We start from the raw sequence: 13,244 nt of genomic DNA, 5'->3' as shown, positions 1-13,244 counted from the left end.
ACCAGTAAATTCCCATGGCATTGTGGGGATTCGAACCTGGCTCTCCCAGATCCTGGTCTAATCAGTACTCCACGCAGGCTTGAGAATCCTTTCCCAGTCATCTAAAATGGATGTGTTTTCATTCTCCCTCCCAGTCTTATTTCTGCTTCCTTTTCCATCAGTACTTTTGCCCCAATGATACCTTTTCCTATTTTTCTCTCGTTCTTCTCTGCTCAAATGTATCTGGATCATTACCTGTGTGATAGGTACCAGCAACATACAAACCATTCCAGGAATAGCTGGAGAGAGTGAGGGCCTCCCCCCGCCCCAGTCACATGGTATGGCCCTTCCTACCCCCTGCCAAAGGATTCCAAAAGCCCGACCCGACATAATGAGCCAGCACGCAGTTCTGTTTACACTTAAGTGAACCCTAATGGATTTTGGTGACCATTAAACAGGCAGCGTGTATGGCTTGGAGGCCAAGGGCCGGCCCCAGGGGACCAGGGATCAATTGCTCAGAGAGAAAGAGAGACAGAGGTTGGATGCGGGTAGCATTTTTAAAAGGCTACTATTTCAAAGTTGGGAAACGGTTTCTCCCCAGTGGCTCAGCTCTGTCTGAACAGAGGGTGTGTGTGTGTGTATACACACACACACATAGTAAAAGGCAGTGCTCAAGGCACAGAGTGCTGGATACCTGGGTTCATGCCTTCGCTTGAATTTAGCCCACCATAGCAGATTCATAAATACTTATTTGCACAACAGGGACAGAATCTAGAAGAACAGGTAGCTACCTTCAGTGATTGTATCTCTTTACCATTTTCTGCAGTTCCTGTCTCAATCTAGATTATGTACAGTTTCTCTTCCTTTATAAAGAGCTGGTGGCGCTGGAACTCTTGGCAATTCGGAATAGATTTCAGTGCAGGAAGGAAAGTTATATTAACTTTTTTGGTCTCTTACACGCCCATTGGTAGTTCCTTCCACTAACAAGCAAACTTGACCCAGTAAGAGATCTTACATTAGAAGCTCCTTGAGTTGCTCCCTGCTTAAGCCCCTTGTTTATATATTGTTTACAGGGGAGGTGTTAGCTAAGGGGCAACTGGCCCAGCTGCCCTGGGCCCCATGCTGGGGGCAGGGGAGACCAGCCATGCCCATGCCATCCAATGGAGGGAGGAAAAGAATAAGAAGAGTAGGATCCTGCAGCTGCTGCCACTTGGAAAGCCAGTTTGGTGTAGTGGTTAAGAACGCAGGACTCTAATCTGGAGAGCCGGGTTTGATTCCCCACTCCTCCCCTTGAAGCCAGCTGGGTGACCTTGGGCAAGTCACAGCTCTATCAGAGCTCTCTCAGCCCCACCCACCTCACAGGGTGATTGTTGTGGGGTAATAATAGCATACTTTGTAAACCGCTCTGAGTGGGTGTTAAGTCGTCCTGAAGGGCGGTATATAAATTGAATGTTGTTGTTGTTGTTGCATCCTCCTAGGGTAGCCAGGTCCCCTGACTCACCCAGTGGGAGATTGGGAGCCTGGCACTCACCTCGCTGAATTCCTGGGTTTGTTTTCGCGCATATGCACAGCATGCATGCGCACTCCTGGCTTGTGTGATGATGTCACTTTCGGGAAATGATGTCATCATGCGGGTCAAAGGGCAGCCTGGGAGTGCTCCCGCGCTCACCCAGAGGCTAAATTGGCCTGCTTTGGGTGCAATTCGGCCCAAAATGAGCCTGCTGTGGTGCACGATTTGGCTCAAAACAGGCCCACTGTGGTCATGGGAACGCGCCACGCCACCCAGGGGGGCGCCCTGGGAAGTGTGCCCACTACCAGCCAAGCAAATGGGGGCGTGAGGAGGGTGGGAGCAGAGAATCCTCCACCGCGGGCAGGGGAATGGCACCCCTACATCCACCCCATCTGCAGCTTGGGCAGCTGGCTTCTTGTGACAGTGGCTCCCTCCCACCTTGCAGAGAATAAGTACCTCCCCTTGCTCGGTCCCAGCAGAGGTGGCCCTTGAGGAGGGGCGATGGGAGTGGCAGTGATTCTGGGGCTCCATCTTGGGCTTTTTCCCTGGGCCCCAGAATACCTCAGGCTGCCCCTGACTATTTCTCAATAAGCCCACGCCTCAGGCCTTCAGGCTGCCACTGCTCCCCCTCTCTAGCTCTGCCTCTAGATCCATCCAGGACTCTGGCTCCGCCTCTAGATCCATCCATGGCTGAAATGGTGGACTAGAACATCTAGAACATAGAACCTAGAACATAGAACCCACTGAGCTGCAAGCATGTCACAGGAAGTCATGGTGCATCAAAGTCACATGACAGGAAGGAGACACTGGACTTATCAATTTACTGGCATCAAGGTTAGAAATGTGGGCAGCATACTAAGAGAGCTGGTGAGAGGAAGCCCAAGCTAGAGTCCTGTCCATTGCTGAGTGACCCCACCGCACTATCTTCTTGTTTATCATGGGGTGCGTGCAAAGAGAGGCAGGGGGCATGACACCCTTGCTTTCTGTGCATGTGAATTAGAAACAGGTCCTTCCAAGAGGAAGCAAGAAAGGGAAACTCTATAGGAGCTCATGATCCAGCAGGTACAGCTCTACAGCCCACTTGAGGGTCCCAATTCATGCACCAAAGGCCGCTGCTGTAGAATATTATGCTCTATGAACCTTTTTGACATGTTCTTTTTCAATAGCATGAGTATTGAGAAGGAAAAGATGCTGCCCTCTGCTCTTGTAGCTGAAATGCCATCTTCTTTACTTTGCCTGGGGCTGCCTGGTAGAAAATCCAACCTCCTTGTAACCAGGGCTTTTTTTCTGAGGTGGTGGAACTCAGTGGTGGAACTCAGGAGCGCACAATGACGTCACTTTGGGTCAGCTGGAACAAGGGGGGAGTTTTTTAAAAGTTTAAATCACCCTCTGTGAAAATGATCACACCCCTGATCTCCAGACAGAGGGGAGTTTAGAATGCCCTCCATGCCAGTGGCACGGAGGGCAATCTAAACTCCTCTCTGTCTGGAAATTGGGGGCGGGGCCACCGGCCATGTGACCATTTTCAAGAGGTGCCGGAACTCTGTTCCACCGCGTTTCATCTGAAAAAAAGCCCTGCTTGTAACATTTCAGAAAAGACTCGATTGCCAGAGCCGAAAAGTGGGGAGCATTCACAACCAGCACCCTTAAGAGATGCTTCAGGCTGGAGAGTGCTCTTCCCAAGTGGCTTCTTCCGTTCATCCAGGGGTCATTTCGTAGAAAAAGAGCTGGATGAACTCATTAACATAACTCATATGCCACACCCCTTGACAACACCAGAAACGTGTCATTAGCATAACTGATTTGCATATGCCACACCCCCTGCCATCACCTGTCCTGGCTGTTTCGGACCCAATCCTGGCCATTCATGACCGAAATTGGGCCAAAATTGCAAAAAGGGGCTGAAAATGGCCAAAAAGGGGCCCAAAATGGTCAGGATCGGGCCACTGCTGAACAGGAGAGTGATCCACCACCCTTCAGAGGCCCAATCCAGGCTGTTTTGGCCCCAATCCAGGACGAAACAGGCCCCAAATGACCGAGCGTCTGGTGGGCAGGGCCACCTGATATGTGACCTCTTTGAGGAACTGCCGGAACTGTGTTCCTGTGCATTCCCCCTCGAAATGAGCCCTGCATTCATCTCCCAGGATGCATGCCACACCTTTATATGGGCACAGAGAAGGGTGGGGTAATATTTGGTGTTCAGCGAGTGGCTGAGCATTGGGAGGGTATGATATGATGAGATGCAGGGGAAACTCTGGGCTCAAATACTTCTGGTAGGGCTGAACATCATTTTAAAGACGGGCCAAACTTTATGAGGCCTTAAGCTTCCCGAATCACTGAAACTTTGGGGAAATTGCACAGAACAAGATTTGACAATCTGCATGCAAGCCTTGCTAGTACCTCCACCAGTTGTACTGCAATCTGTCACTATTGTTGCGAGCCAATTTTTTATTTGCAAATGTTGTGCTTCCTGTGCTAATATGAATTTGAATAGGTACAGAGTTCCTTTCTGTCGAAAAGAAAGACTTTCAAAAAGGGACCTATGGGCAGGATGCAAATGAGCACATATAGAACGATATGGACGCTTCCTGGGCTGGCCAGAGAGTGTCTGGGATTGCAATGGTATCCTGAGCTTGTTTGCCCATCTTCTACCTGAGAGATGAGATAGCAGCAGGCAGTGGCTAAAGGTGAACAACTGGAGCCATTCACTTCCATGTGATGCCTTACTGCTCAAGGGTGCATTATTACCATAAATGCATGTGCATAAATGGAGAGTATGGCTGGCCGGCTCTGATTGGAAACTGCTCTTGGGAAGGTCCTTCACACATAACTCTGCTGGATTTTCCCAGGTTTTGCAGCCCTATATTTTGGCCGCTAGCCATGAAGATATAATTTCAGTTCAGACACAGCATTAGAGGAGGACCACTGCCTGCCAGCTGAAATTTATTATTTATTTAGAAAATGTTGGTGCTGTCCCTCCAGAGAACCCACTCAAGGTGGCTTACAAAAATAAAACATAACAAAAGTTGAAAAGAGCAAGAGTCCAGTAGCACCTCTAAGACTAACAAAAGTTGTGGTAGGATATGAGCTTTTGTGAGTCACAGCTCACTTCTTCAGATACTCATGGAAGCTCATACCCTACCACTAATTTTGTTAGTCTTAGAGGTGCTACTGGGCTCTTGCTCTTTTCCACTGCTACAGATAGACTAACAGAGATGCCCCGCTCAATAAAAGCTGTTAATGATTAAAAGCCCAATGTTGAAAACCCAGCCAGGGCATAAAAACATCATAAAATGTTGAACAGCTTAAGAAGAGTCTCATAAAACAGTTCCTAGGTTAATAGCAGACTATAAAAATGACACTAAAAGATCAAACCCTTAATTAAAGGCTTAGAAAACAAGAAACTTTGGATTGGTGCCGTAAGAACATTAGAGTAGGCACCAGGTGAGTCTCAAGGGGAAAGGCATTCCACAGGACAGGTGCCGCCACTGAAAAAATCCTGTCCTCAATTCTGAAGCTGGAGGTACAGAGAGCAGGGCTTGTAAGGAAGATCTTAGCAGGCCAGCTGGACAATATCGGAGGAGGCAGTCCTTGGGCTCTGCCTATGTGTGTCCCTGATCACACTGACTGTCTCCCAATGCTGTAACATATTTGCTCGTCGTCGCTGATCTGGACTTTTCTAGAGAGGTTCAAATTCAGCCACTCAGTCCCTGCAATTAAACCAGTATTCCCTGGTTTCTAGTTGCAAAATGCAGTGCCCCTGCTTGCCGGATTTGGAGTTTCTAGTTTGGAATCATTGGCCAAAGGCTTTGTTACGGGCAGGGCTTTTTTTCAGCTGGAACGTGGTGGAACAGAGTTCCGGCACTTCTTGAAAATGGTCACATGGCCAGTGGCCCTGCCCCCTGATCTCCAGACAGAGCGGGGTTTAGATTGCCCTCCGTGCCATGCGGTGCGGAGGGCAATCTAAACTCCCCTCTGTCTGGAGATCAGGGGGCGGGGCCACTGGCCATGTGACCATTTTCACCTAGGGCAATTTAAACTTTAAAAAACTCCCCCCTTGTTCCAGCTGACCCAAAGTGACGTCATTGTGCGGTCCTGAGTTCCACCCCTCTTTTCCCAGAAAAAAAAGCCCTGGTTACGGGTCTGAAAAGCAGGTAACAAAGGGAGTTGCTTGTGCCAGGGACTCGAAACCAGCTTCCGTTCCATCTCCTAGGCTCTTCGGGGCAGTCCTTCCGTTCCCTGCCTGACAGCACAGTCTCCTGGTATGACCGTACTGGTGCAGTGCTTGACTGCATGGCGGGCAACCATAGCCTTTTCCTTTATGCTGCGGTGGAGCCACGGCTGTCAGTTTTCCTCACTGAAGTGCTGCCTGGTCCCTTGCCTGCTTCCTTGCTTCCCTTGCAAAGCATCTGCTCTTGTATTTTAATTATGCCGGCATGTAGTTATTGTTCTTGGATGATTGTTTCCACGCTGCCTTGGGATGAGGGGATGAGCTGAGAGATTAAAGTGCAGGTGCCTGCAGACGGGAGGGAGGGAGGGAGGGAGAGCGGCTTTTGGTGCCTCTGAGGAGCAGGCCTAGCCTAGTTTGCAGCATCTTAGCCGAGGCACTCAGAAAACATCTCCCGCTTCATGCCCTTGATAGTAGTCTCTGGCTCTGGGCTACACAAAGCCGTCTGATCCCCAGTCTGCCTTGCCCAAGAATGACCTTTTCAGCCGCCTGCAAAACCATTCCACCCACACTGTCCCTAGCTAGGTAAGACAGAGAAGATCCTTAAAGACGTCTCTCTGGGGACCAAGATCAAGGTCATCCAAACTATGGTGTTCCCCATTACTATGTGTGGATGTGGAAGTTGGACGGTGGAGAAAGTTGACGGGAAGAATATTGATTCATTTGAAATGTGGTGCTGGAGGGGATTTTTGCGGATACCACGGACAGCCAAAAAGACAAATAAGTGGGTACTAGATCAAGACCGAATCCTCCCTAGATGTTAAAATGACATCACTGAGGCTGTCGTACTTTGGTCACAAGATTGGTGACAAGATTCTCTGGAAAAGTCAATAATGCCAGGAAAAGTGGAAGGCAGTAGGACAAGAGGAAGGCCTAAAACGAAATGGCTCGACTCAATAAAAGGAGCCATGTCCTCCAGTTTGCAGGATCTGAGCAAGTCTGTTAATGAGAGGACGTCATTCATACATTGAGGTCTTTCATACATAGGGTCACCATAGGTCGGAGGTGACTTGGAGGAAGGTAACACACATACACACCTATTATTCCTCTTCCTGAAGATATATTTTAAGGGGGAAGCGAATCAATCTGGGGAATTTGTTACAAATTCATTAATGAACTTGAAGTGTGGAATGGTGGTTAGGAGATAGTATATAAGGGCTTGAGGCCAGGGCCAGTGTGCCCATAGAGGCAGGTCCAGCAGCCACCTCAAGCGCTGAGGCGCTGGACAGGGGGCAGGGGGCACGCCACAGAGCTGGCAGCGGCAGTGCTGGAGAGCTGGGAAGCCACCCACACACAGCCCCTGCCACCTGCCACACCTGGCCCGCAGCTGCTGCAGCTTCCCAACCCTCCCAGTCGGCTGTTCCATGCTGCCACCACACGCTCTCAGCTGGGCACAGCAGTTGCAGGCCAGGTGCAGCAGGTGGCTCGGGTGGTGCATGGAGCAACTGAGCAGGATGGCTGGGAGGACGCACGCACGCCATCCCAGCTGCCTGTCGCGTGACATCATCACGCAGTCCAGGTGTGCATGCGTGCTTTGCGCACGCGTGCATGGGGGCAGCAACAGTGCTGAAGCTACCCCCGGCCTCAGGCACCAGAAAACCTGGCACCGGACCTGCTTGGGGCCTTGCTCTGTGGTACCTGCTTGCAAGCGTAAGAATACTCTTCCGCCTATGCATACTCAAGTTAAATACCCATCTTCAAAAGTGAACTTGGGAGCATCTCCTGTGAACAAAGATTACTTCGTCTTTGGAAGTCAATATTACAACTTGAACTTTACCTTTTGGGGCTGTATGTCACCAAGTCTGACACTACCCCCGGGTAGTTTGATCTCTCTTTTGACACCTTTCTCTTTGGATCAGCATCATCTAAAGTATTACTACGTCTGCTTATTGAAGCTTTCAGCATCAGCATTGTTGGTAATTGAGATGCGAAACTGCTTTGCGACAGTCCTGGTGCAAGCTACGCTTTGCAGAAAAGTAGCTTTAAGTTAAAATTTAATGAGACAGAAGAGTTTTAAAAGGCTGCTTGAAACATCTTTAATGTTAACGTATATGTACGCATGCTTGTTATTTGGTTATGTTATTATACTTAAACCCTTTTTCTCCCTTAAAGAGCAGCTTGGCTGTGGTTCGCAGGCAGTCCATTGGGCATCCTGCAACTTCTCAAATGAGCCTCACTTCAACAGTAGAATTTCTTTTGTGTTCCATCAGGCCACACTCTGGTGCTATATGTGAGTCAAAAGATACAAAATGTGGGAACAATCCTTTCTGGATGATGTCCCCGTGGTTTATGTTGGCTGTAGTGAGCTGCTGTTTGTCCCTTTATGGAAACCTGCCATATTGTTGTGATTTCTTTCCCCAGAGCAAATACGACCTCCGAAAGCACAATATAAATTGGGGAAATAGCACAGAACAATAGTTAAATCCAGGGCTTTTTTTCTACGGGAACGCGGTGAAATGGAGTTCTGGCACCTCTTGAAAATGGTCACATGGCTGGTGGCCCCGCCCCCTGATCTCCAGACAGAGGGGAGTTTCGATTGTCCTCCGCACTGCTGTCTGAAGATCAGGGGGTGGGGCCACCGGCCATGTGACCATTTTCACTAAGAGCGATTTAAACTTTAAAAAATTCCCCCCTTGTTCCAGCTGACCCAATGGAGCGTCATTGTGCGGTCCTGAGTTCCACCACCTCTTTTCCCAGAAAAAAAACCCTTGGTTAAATCCTATCTTGCGCTTGTTCCAGGGGTCCCCTTTATCGGCTCTTTAAAACAAAAACTGCATGAGGTCTTGATTGTGGGTCTCCCACATTGTGTTTGTGTCATTTGACCCTGCATTAATGCAGATATTAAAACACTGAGCCTAGTTTTGGTCTGATTACTTTCAAAGTGGGTCAGGTAATGGCGGGATTGGCAAGACAAGAGCCCAGGCTTAACTGTTTTGGGATTTTCAGATTCCAGTCAGTATGAAGCCCTCTTACAACCTTGCTAAAGTAATTAAGAGGGCAACTGAAGTAATTAGATCCTGTGCTCTAGCTAATTTCACACAACAGACTTGGGACCTATAGAAAGAGGACTAATGTCTTTGTGAGAAGGCAAGAGCCCCAGCCATTTACGACTTCTGGAAAGCTCCCTTCCTTCAGCCGTTTTCAACAGGCTCGATATGTGAAGATAAAACAGTGAACCAGATGAAGAATTGAGTGTTTCTGACAACATCAAATTTCAGCTTTCTAGTCCAGCTCTCCTTCCAGATGAAATACCGCCCAGCCGGCCTCTTTATTGCTTTAAACCCGCCCTTTTAGATTCATAAAGTTGGCCATGTTGGCAATCAAAATATGGAAATGTGGTGTAGTTCGGTAGCTCTTTGCTAGAGATTTACAGCAGCCGCTGGGCGTGGAGCAGAAGCACTTTATTTGCCCGGTGAGTTGTGTTTTGTTGATGGCTTTGGAAGCCTTGCAGGTTGTTTTCTCCAATGAAGAAACAGGTCTGAGATAAGCTCTCGCAGTGGATGACATTTAGTCTGCATTAACTGGGGCCTGCTTGTCAAACACACATTACTCTGCCTGTCCCTCTAGGGGGCAGAAAGCGGCTTTCAGTCTGTGCAGAAGGATGCCCTACTCAAATCTTGTTGAGAACCATTTTGACATTTTTTTTTAAACGTGTGGGGCACACTGCTACCTGAACAACAGAAAAGCATTTTTAACCCGGTACATTTTTAAAAATCTGTTCTCTGTTAACACCATAAACACACTGCCTCCTGTACGTCCGTAGAACTAGGTTTGCCAGGTTCCTCCTACCAACCAGTGAGAGTTTTGGGGGATAGGAACACATGCAGTTACCCATTTTCTCTTCGTGCCCATGAGTTTCTGCACCCTGAACAAGAATGTTGCTTCTAGTTCCTCCAGAGGCGATAGGGTTTCCAGGTGGTCTCCTACAAAAAAACGGACCCTAGGGAGAGGGGGCCCATCAGCACTTACTTTAGGTAAGATCTTCACACACATGCTCCTGGTCCTAGTGCAATGAAATCACTTCCAGAAGTGATGTCACACCAGGCGGCACAGGCCCCAAGCTCCAAATCTCAGTGGCAGAGCCACGTAGCTGGGGGCTGGTGATGGGGAGCCAACCTGGCCAGGACAGCCCTCCCTGGGCTTGTGCTTTAGGGTTGCCAAGTCCCCTTATCCTCCGGGTGGGAGGTGAAAGACCTGGCTCTTACCATAGTTGGTGTGCTTGCGCACGCACAAATTACATATGTGCTCCCAGCCTGCATGATGACATCACTTCTGGGAAGTGACATCATCGCAGAGGCCACCACCAGCTGGCACCTTGCAAGCCTATGTAGAACTCTTTGAGTTCCCATCTCTGTGGCTCCCCAGTCTTTCTTTAGGGAGCAATTCTAAGCAGGTCTACTCAGACGTAAGTCCCATATTATTTAGTGGGGCTCATTTCCCAGGAAAGTTTCCTTGGGATGCATTGTTAGCAGAGCAGTGGAGACGTGGTGAAACGGAGTTCCGGCACCTCTTGAAAATGGTCACATGGCTGGTGGCCCCGCCCCCTGATCTCCAGACAGAGGGGAGTGTAGATCGCCCTCTGCACCACTGGAGCAGCTCGGAGAGCAATCTAAACTCCCCTCTGTCTGGAGATCAGGGGGCGGGGGCACCGGCCATGGGACCATTTTTGCCAAGGGTGATTTAAACTTTAAAAAACACCCCCCTCATTCCAGTTGACCCAAAGTGACATCATTGTGCAGTCCTGAGTTCCACTACTGAGTTCCACCACCTCTTTTCCCAGAAAAAAATCACTGATTGTTAGTATTATGTGTTTGTTTGTGGCTTTTTCCTCTCTCCCTTTTTTTTTTCTCCTGCTCACTAAAATCTGCAGTAAAAACACACAAGGCTTTCAGTTCCCCAGGAATTTACACACAGAAGGAGGCTCAGATTCAGGGCTGGTAGGTAGCATGACCAACTGGAGAAAACAGGCTGGAAAAACTGTTATCAGCAGCTATCTTGTGTCTCTGAACCTAGGAGAACAAGGAGCAACCTTCTCCCATCTCAGCCACACGCAGATCTGCCGGGCCCCAGAGGTTCCCTCGCAAACAGCAAATGTTTCAAATTCCTCCAGGATGTTATTTCATAGTGATTGCAATTGGCCTACAGGTTGGAGGTTTACTCCATACCTCTACCCATTGTACAGAATGAGGTGATAGAATTCTGGATTGTACTACTTCAAAGCTACAGATGCAGGGAGGAGCTCAAACTTCATTTATTTAGATTTTTTATTTAGAAATGCGTACCATGCTTTTCTCCCCAGTGAGCTCAAGTTTTAATTATTTAGGGTTTTTATTTAGAAATGTATTCCATGTTTTCCTCCCCGGCAAGGGTCTAAAGCAGCTTACAGCATTGTTCTCAGTGACTGCAATGAAGAAATCAGAAGAAGATTGAGACTTGAAAGAGCAGCTGTGAGGGAGCTAGAGAAGATCCTTAAAGATAAAAATGTCTCTGTGGGAACCAAGATCAAGATAATCCAAACTATGGTATTCCCCATTACTATGTATGGATGCGAAAGTTGGACAGTAAAGAAAACTGCCAGAAAGAAAATTGATTCATTTGAAATGTGGTGCTGGAGGAGAGTTTTGCGGATACCATGGATGGCAAAAAGACAAATAAGTAGGCACTAGATCAAATCAAGCCTGAATTCTCCCTAAAACTAAGGCTATCGTACTTTGGTCACATCTTGAGAAGACAAGATTCTCTGGAAAAGTCAACAATGCTAGGAAAAGTGGAAGGTAGTAGAAAAAGAAGAAGGCCTAAAAAGATGGCTGGACTCAATAAAAGAAGCCTCGTTCTCCAGTTTGCAGGATCCAAGCAAGTCTGTTAATGATAGGACGTTTTGGAGGTCTTTCCTTCATAGGGTTGCCATAGGTTGGAGGTGACTTGATGGCATATAACATACATAAACATCCTTATAACAACCACTCTAGGTTAGCCTGAAAAGAGAGTGATTGATCCAAGATCACCCGGCAAGTTTCCATAGCAGACAGGGGATTCGAACCTAGGTCTCCCAGATCATACTCTAGCACCCTGACCACTACACCACGCTGGCTCATCCAGCCAGCTTGAACGCTTTCCTAACATTAGCCATAGCCCTCTGCTTGATGGTTTGCATGGAGAAAGCATTCAGAATCTCTTAGTCTGAAGTGGTCCCATCCACAACTCTATCATATCATTCTGTGTGGTGTGTAGTACGGATCTGTGATGTGGCCTCTGCCAGTAAAGCAAGCACTTTATGTATAGTGCCTGATTCATCATCTTTACCCCATCCCAAGCACATGATTCGTCAGATGAACAGCAAAGGGGAATTTGAACTGGTGCCCTAGAAGGCAAAGGTTTTCTAATTTATTGCTCACTGAATAATTACAAGCCAACATATTGGAGGCATGATTCTATCCCTTAAATCTATTCAAATGAAGGTTGCTATGCCACCTGCCACTGTTATGGTGCTTTGTATTATATTTTAATTTATCGACTAATGTTTTAGCTGAGTCTCAGTGCTAGTCATTCTGTAGCTGGGAATTTGCATGCATTTGATTCATTATCTTCTGTAAATTGACAGTGGCAATTTTTCTCTCCCATTGGGAAGGAGAGGAAGTGAGCTTGCTCAGCGTAGCCATTCAGCGTCCTGACACCCTGAGCTGCTTCCCAAATTAGTTTCCTGAGACTGCCTTTGTTTCTCTTGGTTCTTCCTCATAGCTTTGCCCTAGTTCTCTTGGTAGTTGTCGCTGAAGCTACCAAATTGAATCCTGTGCTATCTCCAGTCTCAGCTTCCAGATGTGCGGAAGATGGAAATATTAATTACCCACTCCTTAGCTTCAGATGTTTGACTGTTGGAGAACCCCAAATGATTTACTCCCTTTTTACCAACTTGCATTTTACCTGGTGCTGGAAATGACAGGCGACAGGTTATTGAGCTAAAGTAGAGCAGCTATTTATAAAGCTGTTCCTATGTGCCTTGGTTGAAGGACAGCATAGATCAGCTTGTGGTGGTATGGAGAGGTTTCCCAAAATCCCATCCACCCTTATTATGAATTTGGGGTTGCAGCATTGCCACCTGCTGGAAAATTCACAAGATTGCTTCAGGTATACCAAAATAGTAGTGAAAAGTCAACTTGAGAAACTTTAGATTATCATAGATGCAGAGGGAGTTAGCCATGTTAGTCTGTAGTTGCAAAATAGTAAAGAGTCCAGTACAAAGGTGGGCACGAATCCAATTACGACCCAAAAAAACGCACAAACCAGGCCAGTTCGTGGTTCACGAACCTCGGATCATGGAAGCTCCATTCTACGAACTTCCATGAACTGGTTACTGGTTCAGGTTCGTTTGGGCCGTATTGGGAAAGGGACAGTTTAAATGGCCATTTCCCATTTAAACTTTTCCTGCAGCTTGCAAGCGGCAAGTCCCTTTAAACTATCAGCTGGCAGGCGGAGGAGGCCGAAAACAGCCTCTGACGAAGAGAGCTGTGGTTCTCGAAAGCTTATGCT

Source organism: Eublepharis macularius, chromosome 4, assembly GCF_028583425.1.
Source record: "Eublepharis macularius isolate TG4126 chromosome 4, MPM_Emac_v1.0, whole genome shotgun sequence".
NCBI lineage: Eukaryota > Metazoa > Chordata > Lepidosauria > Squamata > Eublepharidae > Eublepharis > Eublepharis macularius.
The sequence above is the reverse complement of the archived record's forward strand: the minus strand, read 5'-3'. Positions refer to the sequence as shown.